Source organism: Drosophila elegans, unplaced genomic scaffold (genome assembly GCF_018152505.1).
Source record: "Drosophila elegans isolate 14027-0461.03 unplaced genomic scaffold, ASM1815250v1 contig_208, whole genome shotgun sequence".
Taxonomy (NCBI): Eukaryota; Metazoa; Arthropoda; class Insecta; order Diptera; family Drosophilidae; genus Drosophila; species Drosophila elegans.
The window spans coordinates 21728128-21738542 of NW_024545578.1; positions in this window are offsets into that span (position 1 = coordinate 21728128).

Here is a 10415-nt window from a genome sequence, read left to right on the forward strand (position 1 = left end):
CACATTAGTACGAATTTGAATTGCCAATTGGTATTTACATGGTGAGATGTACATACAGAAGACAAAACCCCAAGCACATGTCAAAATTAAATAATGTACCGCACGATTGCTGACTCGTCCTGCATTTTCCATGTCCTTCTGCCCGCTTTTCCACACACCACCCACCACCCACCACTTACCACCCCTCACTTGTAGACACGGCATTGGCATTGGCTTTATTTGAATTCGGTGCGTGCGACTGTCACTTGTCTGTTGTCTGTTACATTCGCCATGTAAACACAACCGCAGGCAATTTTGGCAATTTGCGTCAACAGGCGAAACACGGAACCAAAACCTCACCCAATAACAATAAAAAGAGCTCAACCTATGCAGGGCAAAAAATAATTAAAGTCCTTTAATCTGAGCCACATTTATGATAAAATAACAAGAGCAAATAAATAATAATAATAAGAATAATTATAGAAAGTATATTATTGAACTTTTCCTTACTTATATTTGACATAAGACTTATTCAAAAAATATTCCTCCACCTCCAACCTTAGTAAAACAATGTAATTTATATCCAAAATGAAATAATTGTTATATTATATATTTTTAGTCTTGAGCTAATTGGTTGACCAATATTATATCGAATGAATCTTATAGCATATATTTTTAAAAGATAATTATTTCAATAATTATTTAGCATTTGCTGTTGCTGATTGCTGGTTAAAGTTGTAACAATTATGTGCTTAACATATACCTTTTGGCTATTCATTGAAGGTACTTTTTGGGCATATTTTTTGTGAGTGCATCAGCAAACCCCAAAACCCGAAAACAGAACTGGCGACCAAGAGACAAACGTCTCGCCTTGGCTTAAGCCGAGAGGTAAACATAAGCCGTGGGGGCATTTGCCTAGACGGGCCAGATAAAGGGGAAAACAATGGGAAACGGGGAAGGGGAAAGGGGGAAGGGCAAAGAGCGGGCTATGTAAAGTGTATGCACCCAAGAAAAGTGTTTGCTTTTGCCCGAGCAACCAGCACACAACGTGAAAAAAAAACATAAAGAACAAAAGCGAGACAAAAATTACAAAATGCTGAAAAAAACACAGGACGGAAAATTGGTCACAATAACAGGTGAGAAGCTGAAATACCTTTTAGATATTGAAATAAAATGTATTGAGCAAGGGAAATCACAAGTGGCAGGTGAAAACGTGCAAAATGATAATTTTGAACAATAAGAAAAAACTTTAAGTTACCCTAACGATAATATAAGCAATCTTTATTCTAATAAGAGATATAAGATAATTTTTAAATATTTCTATATTTATGCAATTAATTTATTTTATAAATTATTAATATAAACAAAATTTCTTACCTTCTTGAAAAAATAAATTGTTTTTTATATTCATTGCTTATTATTAACAGTTTCGAAACCAGAATGTGCAAAAATTAATTTAATGCATTGTCACACAAAATAAGTGAAGTGCACTATTTAATTAAATGAATAAATTCTTTAAAATTTTAAAAAATCTTTAAATATTTGTAATAAAAAATGATTATTTTTATTAACTTTGGCAAGAAAGCCCACAGCATTTTGTCCTCGATTACAGGGTGTATAAGCAAAAACACAATAAATGGCACAGATACAACAAATTTGCCATTCCAAACATAAGCACTCACACATGCTCACACACACACAGTGTCACGTAAGCGAACACACTGACAGGCACACGGTCACACATATAGAGACATGCAGTAATTTTATATTATGTACCAACCATATATAAATATTTGTGCAAGGTAAGCGGAATATTTTATATTTGCCGACGCTTCGTGTCGTGCCAAAGTGAAAACGAAACGAAAATCCGCCGCGTTACGTATACGTACGTATACGTAACCTATCGAGGATGCTTGGCTGAATGGGGATTCCGATTCGGATGTGGATTCGGATTCGAAAAGAACCAGCAAAGAAACGGGGCGGAATGGGTAGAAACCTTAAAATCGGTTGGCGTAAGCATCTGCATGCACCGCGGAAATAAATCAAGAAATAACATTTACACGTTCGTTTTATGTTGTATTTGCCACGTAACAATAAAAGACTCAACCCCCAATCTCCGCTAGACCAATTTTCACCACCGCCCCAAAGCACGTAAACACCCACTAGACAACAGCAGATAGGGGATGGCAGTTCAGGGAGTTCAGGGAGTTCTGGGATTTCGGGGATTTCTGAGTGAGATTGGGGGACAAAAGGACGAGGGCCGAAAGCTGCAAAGCCAACCAAGACAATGCCACAAAGGAATTATTTACTACGTGATACAACACTGAAGTCATTCCCGGATAAATGTGCTCTGGTGCTCAGTTGCCCGCCGCTATTTCCTCGCTGATGGCTCCTTTCAAGCCCAGAGATGGTAGCGTGATGATCGCATATGATATGATGGCCGGGGATTGGGAATTTTCATAATTTATTTATGCCCCCATTCCCCAGCAAAAAGGGGCTGCAAAGGCTTTACATTATAAAATCCTGTAATTTTGTAATTATTTCGTTTGTTATTTATTACCTGACACTGCACGTTTGGCTTCGCACAATAATTCACTCAAAATGTTTGGTAGGCTGTCCATTAAATTAAATTTTAGTTTTTAAGCTCTGTTTATTTAAAAGTTCAAAGGCTGCAGGCAAAAACCTTATATATATTTATCAGATGAACCCGTTATTTGTTTTATTTAATAATGTTACCCATTCGGTTTATCTTATTTTTCAATGAATAAAAAATTACGCTTATATATACCAACATTTGTGATGTATTAAATTAAAACATTTATTGCGTAACCAAAAAAAAAACATAGTCACGCCGTAATAAACTGTTTATTTACTAAAATCAAGGTTCTCTTTCTATTTGTTATGCAAATATTTTTAACGATAATTTGATTAGTTGACTCATTCCCATTTAATAGTTATTTTTCGGTTTGTATGGTGTGAGTTTTATTTGAAAATCAATTTTAATCGTATTTCTCTTTTTATGGCATCTCTAAAAACTGAATAAAAATTCAATGTTTTTCCAAAAATACATGTTGGTGAGAAAAGTTTATATTATTTGCATGACACTTGCATTTGATTGAAAGTTTATTTATAGAGGCCACAAACAATATGAGCATAAAGTAGGGTTTTGTTTGTTATTTTCAGCACTTGACTTAAATTGGTTTAAATTAACATTTATATTTGCATTTTATATAAACTATAGTAAATATGTTAATTATAGATTATTTGCGTTGATTTGTTGATTCTAATACATTTTTTTATTTATGATCAAAATCTTTTTAAAATATATGATTTTTTTATTGAATATAGTTTTTTTTATACACAAGCATAAACTTTTGGTAAAACTAGAATAAGCTAAAGCCATTCATTTCAATCATTTACTCTTTTTTGAACTTGGTCTTAGGGTTGCATATTTATTTAACTTTAACGTCAAATAAAAGTTTATGTAAGAGAAAATCAAGGAAAAAATAATCTCAACTCCAACGCAAAAGCACATGCTCCCATCTAAAAACAAAAAAATGTTGTTACATTGAAGAAACACTAAGTGACTTAAAAATGAATATTAAAATGTGCATTTTATATATATTTTTGTTAACCACACATAATTTTCGTTCGTTTGTTGCCTATTATACTATTTCCTAATTATGATACAAAATCTATTTGAAATACATGCTTTTATTGATTAAATTTAGTTTCTTTTATAGAGAAACTCAAACTTTAGGCGAACTGTAACAAACTGAAGCATTATATTTCCAAAAACTTACTCTTTTTTTTCCGAATGAAGACATAATTTGCAAAATTTTACAAACTTAATCAATACTTTATGAGCTCGCAGCCATCAGCCATTAGCTGAAACTTCAGGGAAGCCCGGGCATTAAGCTCCAATCACGCTGCCATCCTTAACTCCACTCTCGAGTGCTAAAGGGAGTGAAAGTACTATTAATACATAAAGAAAGCATTTCTCTGCCATAAGCACAGAGAGGCCATCGTCACGGCCATCCCCATCCCCATCCCCATCCCCGTGCGCCTCGCCATGGCTATAGTCTTAGCTATAGCTATAGCTATAGCTTTGGATATAGCCGTGGCTATCTGGCGGATCGGACCGGGGCTAAAGGCACGCGGCGCATTAAGCAAACGACCGCGGCGAACGTTTTTGTTGCCGGCCAGCTGCAGAAGCGCAATAATAAAATTTTCCCGCAGCGTGAGTGCGAGGGCGGGAAATTGGCTTTAAGATGAGCGGTGGAAAGCGGACGCCAGCCAGCACCAACGAAAACAACAAAAAAAAAACAGAAAACAAAAAAGGGGGCAAATCTCTAAAGCAGTTGCCAGAAGAGAGTGGAAAGCGGGTAGGCTAATCAGCTGTGCGCACGCTAAGTAAGTTTATTAGACCATTATTTTGAATTGGGTTTCTTCTTCTGCCATTTTTTTCGGGCCATTGTCTGCTTGCTGGTCCACTGCATTTGGCCGTAAGTTGAGATTCTTCCTAAGACCGCCATTGTTTGGCTGCTGAATTGAACTGGAAAATTGCACTCGCGGAAAACCAAAGCTCAATGGCATTAGATAGAAAAGTTTTTTATTCTTCATATGCAATTAAATATTTCAATTAAAAATCAACAAAACTTATCGTCGAAAAAAAGGTAATAATTCCAAAATTTTTAAAAAATTGTTTAATATTTGTTAAATTTTCAAAAAATTAATTAATTTTAATTACATTTTTCCATTAAATCAATCGTTTTTTAATGTTTATTGTTTATTGTTGTAATGTTTAATGTTTATGTTTATTGTTTAATGTTTATTGTTGTAAAAAGCAATTTGTTTTATATACATACATACTTCTTGTGAAAACTAAGGGTATTTTTTTTTTTGGGTGTAAAAAGATTTAGTGAAAGGAAGTGCAGCTTAGAATCTTCATTCCGCACTTCGCCAGTGTTGACTAACAAAGCAAAGAAATGCTGAGCGAACTGGGCCCATAAAATATCCGCATATGGCGGAAATGCCGGGTGCGTTGAAAAATTTATCACATTTGTGACCCCTTTGTGGGACAATCCACAAGAGTCCACAGAAATAACACGTATCTGTACGTTGAAAATTTTGCAAGAAGACCATTGAACTTAAGCAATAAAAACACACACCAAACATACTTTGGGATCTCGCAAAAACGTGAACAAATGTTGGTAAAAGCTGAAAATGATACATCGATAGACTATTTCCGCTCTGCAATTAGCAAACTAGAAAACGGATTGCATAAATGGTAGCAACGAATGCGAAAAGTGTTCAATCAAATCTAATTTTTGGTCGAATAAACATCAAGTGGTTCTCTGTCAGAAACTAGATATGCGCTATTCCTTAAAGTCAGGTACCAGATATCATAGACAAAATTCTTAAATCATTTCATTATTCTTAAAATAAATCCATAAATCTATTTAAATAATAATAATATAATAAGAATATAATATAAATATATTATTTGATATTTATTGTTTGGGTACATATTTCTCACATCCCTATTGAGAAAAAGGTGCTGGGATCCAGCTAACCCATTGAATGCGTTTGTCAACCAAGGTTGTAAAAGGATATAAACACGAACCCATTCGCCCATACAGTCAGCCACTTGTCAGTTCTAATTGACAATAGAAACTGAAACAGGCCTTGGGCGGAAAAGGGAAAAAGGGAAAAAGGGAAAGTGACCGAGTGGGTGGGGCTTTTCACAAATCTCCGTCCCGTACACGAGGACAAGTCGACCCTCGTTGAAACTCAATCAAACGCCCACGTATTCGGTGAAAAGTTCAAACAATGAAGTTCCTGCCACTTTCGAGAAGCGAAAATGCTGCTGATACTGATACCAAAAGACCGATGCTGATGCTGATGACGATGCGAATGCGAATGCTAAAGCTGCTGCTGGCCTCAGTAAAATAGACAATTTTGCACACAAATCCATTTAATCTTGAGATAAATAACATTTAGGGCTGGGCTCAACAGCACGCCCGCGCTAAATGTGAGACCTACACCAACACTTAGAAAAATGTAAACAAAAAAATATTTTTTAATAAAATCTGTAAGTTAAACAAGGTTAAAAAGCATTGAGTGACAAATATTTGATTCATAAAAAAACACTATCAAAACATAAAATTAAAAACATACATTTCACCGAGTTTGGCTCTTTATTGAAAATGTAACAAAAATAAAACTAAAGAAAATAATTGTCAATGGTGTTACTACAGAATGTTTTACCATTTAATATGTTAATTGTGTTTTCAACGGGGTTGGTTTCGTTGGGCCACTTGTTTGTACTGTTTATAGTGCATCAACGTTCAACAATATACGATATTCCTTAAGAAGAAAAACAACAAAGTGTTTGCTTTAAATGTGTGTTTTATATTAAATAGAATAAAATAATTTTATTATATTAAAATCATTTATTTTCTTTTCACTTTTTGGTGACTTACATTTAAGATAGCAATATTTAATACATAGCTTAATTTTTTCATTTATTAGGAACAACCGGTGTTAAAACTTTATTGACCAAAATATTACCATACTTATTTTTATAGTGCACTCGAAATGCCCAAAAGGTCCTTTTGGGGGGCACTTAACGCACCCGGAAAACTCTTACGCAGCAACCTAATGATTCCCCTGCAGATCCTGCGGTCCGCCCACAAAATGGCTGGCAAGGACCTTCGGCTCAGTTGCGTTTCCGTTTCCCATTCCTTCAGTATCCGCATCCACATCCGCATCCACATCCGAATCCGTTCGCATCGATTTGTGTGAGGCGGCAATAAAATCCTCTGTGATTAGGTTAAAACTGTTGACTTTCAAACAGGGCTGATGTTTTGCCTTTCCATCGAGGGCGAATCAAAGTGGTTAACCCCCTTGAATGACTGGGAAAATCGAAAGAGATAAAAATACCCAAATGGCATTCGGCACCAGAATCAAATGAAATGTGATTGTGTCGCACTCCCCGCTGTCTTTCGACTCCTTTCGCCCCCCCCTCTCTGTGTGACACTCATTTATTTAATGGTTTTAACTTCCAATTTTCCAATTGTCAGACGTGCAGCTTGGTTAGAAACCAAAAAAACGTATTACAATGGAAAGTGCTCTCGAATAGAAAATGTATGGTTAGAGTAAGCCAAAAACGAAGTTTCGGTACTCTTTTAACCAGATTAGAATCTATATTGGTTAATATGTAAGTAAAATTAGTAGTAAGATATAGCCCACTTAAACTTACAATTTTAATGGATTTCTTATGACTTAATCAAAGGAAATGAGTGAAGGGGGTAGTTTTATTGCTAACTGAAACGTGTTGTTAAAACATAAGAAACTAATCAAATATTTAATTGTATTTAAACAGCAAAATTAACTTAGATGTCATAGCAAAAAGTAAACTGCTGCCTTCATTATAAATTCTGGGCCTATTTCTTGCTTAAAGCAAATTGAATGTATGACATATTCAATTAATTTCACACAAAGCATCATATTATCAAAATTCATTAGGAAACCAAAACTATTCAACAGATCGATTGCGATTTAATTTAATAAAACCTCATATATATGCAACAAAATTTTCATCGCCTGTTCTGCGTGAGTAGGCAATTCAAATACCATTTAACCAAACACTACTTTATTTATCCATAAATTAAGCTGTCAACTTCTGATTTCAATTCAGCACGTCAATCAATGGAAAATGGAAATTTTATGCGATTGAGTGAAGATTATAATAGGGTTGAGGTTCGGAAAATTAACTAGCCAAACCCAGCAAACCGTTCGTTATACCTTAGAAACGCTTCACATGCCAGTGAATAATGTGCTGATGCTGCTTTTGATTTGTGCCACTGAAAATGTAGGGAAAATCCGCAATGGAAAAATGCCCTTACGAGCTAATGAGTTTCAAATAAATATAATAAATGTGTGCACGTGTGCGAGGATATAAAATGCAAAATCAGTAGGACAGACTAAAAAAAACAAATGAACAAAATGGCACACTAAAGTTTACAAATGCAAATAAGATACTAAGCAAAGTCAGCAGCAACAAATATGTCATACGGCTGGGGAAAGAGACAGCGACAGGCGACAGACAGAGATGGAAATGGCAACGGATAGACAGATGCAAATGAGAGAAAGGGACGGGCAGGCAGCAAGTGAAAGAGATAGGACAAACTGACAAGCGAAAACATTTATGAGCGCTTCGTCTGTCTGTTGTTGACTTATACAAAAGAATTGTAGAATATTTTTTAGCTATATGTGAGTATGCAAAATATTCCATGACGCCCATACCATATGCACAGAAAGCATTTTTCCATTTTTATAAGCTGATCCTAGATTTAGAATTTGATTATATGTTTAGAATTATGTCTAGATAATTCTGCCTGAAACTTGAAATATCCTTTTTTTATAGAAGTTGGTTTTTTTATAACTATATTCATATTCATTCAAATATTAATTTTCAAATGAGGGCTTTGTAAAATTAATTTGTGTTTTTAAATAACAGTAATTTTAAAATGATATATGTACAAGGCATATTTTATTTTTAGAGAATCGAAAACATTTTTAAAATAAGGATTTTTATCAAGATTGTGATGCATTTAAAATTTACCAAAAAATCTTGAAAGTTAATTCTTGTATTATTTTTAATTGAAAAGCCTGTGTAATTATTAAAAAAAAAAAACATCTTAATAAAAAAAATGTTTGTATTTTTAAAAAAATGTAAGTAATAATCAATAAAATATTACTCTAAATACTCTTAGTATTTTGGATACTAACATAGTTTCGTTCTAACACCAAAAACATTATAAGTTTCAGATGAGCAAGGAATATATAAAAGTCTTTTTGGCATAGACTTCAAGGACACGAAAAATATCCTATTTTTTTCTGTGGACGTGTATGGCACACGCATACTCATGTAGCTACAAGCTGTAGCTCAAACACAGGAAATGTAATTTGCATAAGAATAACAGACAAAAAGGGGGAGGGGAAATTGGGGAAAACAGGAGGCAAAATCGTGGCGAAAACCATGTGGATGTGGCTGCCAAGATATAGAGGGGCATATGGCACACATATTGAAGTGTAGTCTATATGGCATGCGAGGAACGGGGCCTGAAGTGTCCTTTAACGAGATTTGCATCTCATCATAATAATGTAAATGACGAACAGGGCCAACAGAGGGAAATGCAAAGGGTAAGCAACAATTTGGGCTAGCCAGGCACAAGTTGGCCAAAAGGGTTTTATATTTAAGACGAGATTACATATATTACATATCGCAATGAGGACCATTCACTTTGGCTTAACGGCGTCGAAGCGATTCAATTAGCTTAACCACTTTGGATTAAATTGGGATTTGGCCAGCAGCAACAGTTGAAGCTGTGCAATTGAGTACGGGTGGTAACACGGCAAAATTCATTGTTTTCGACTCATCTGCCGCAGGCACCACTCAAATGGTTTTCCGATTTAAACAAGTGCATATCGCTTTCAGTAGTTAACATCATAAACTTCTTCCACTTGAGTACCTACACCGAAATACACATTTAAAGCTACTATTCTTATTTTATAATTGTTTTAAAATAAGTTTTATAGAAAGGAGTCAGAAATTGTATTTTTAGATTTGGAATACAACGAAAAAGGCATTTGAATTTGGTTAAATAAAGACAACTTAATTGATTTATTTATATGTACATTTAAGAAAAACCAAAACCACATAAATTAATTGATTAACAATTGCATAAGAAACAAAATGTATGTTCTGTGTCAAAAACAGACATCTTGAGGACATTAAAAAGAATTGTAAAGACGTTTAGCGCAGTTGAGTTTCAAGGAGCATATTTGTATAAGCAGTTTTTATATGACAAGTATTGATGAACATGTTTCGTACTTATGCACACAGTTTCTGGTTTAAAAATAAGAATAAAATAAAAGTTTATTTTTAAAATCAAAACAGTTACGCGGCAAGATAACCAAGACAAACGAAAACTTATATCAAAAACGAATAAAACAAATATGTGGTGAAGTCATAAAAATCAATATTGCATGAACAATAAATTTACTATTAGTAAAATCCTTAGGATACGCAACAAATTTAAAAATTTAAGATGGTAATAGATTACACACTAATAAATTTATTTGGTTGTGCAAATTCAGGTACTATTTGTTTACTTAGAACTCCGTCAAATGACGTTATTCTTTTGTTTCTGGGTCTAAAGGTTAAATTAAGATTTTTCAACGAAAATTCTCTAACTCAAACTTGGCAGGTTCTAATATTTGCATATTTTAAGCAAATAGATGTAACAATCTATTTTTTATTAGATAGATAGCGCATTTGCATAGAAATGAGAAATATGTGAGGAGACTAATCGCTATTTAAAAGGCGAGTTGGCCTCAGATCTGTTTTAGTTTATTTTTAGATTTCT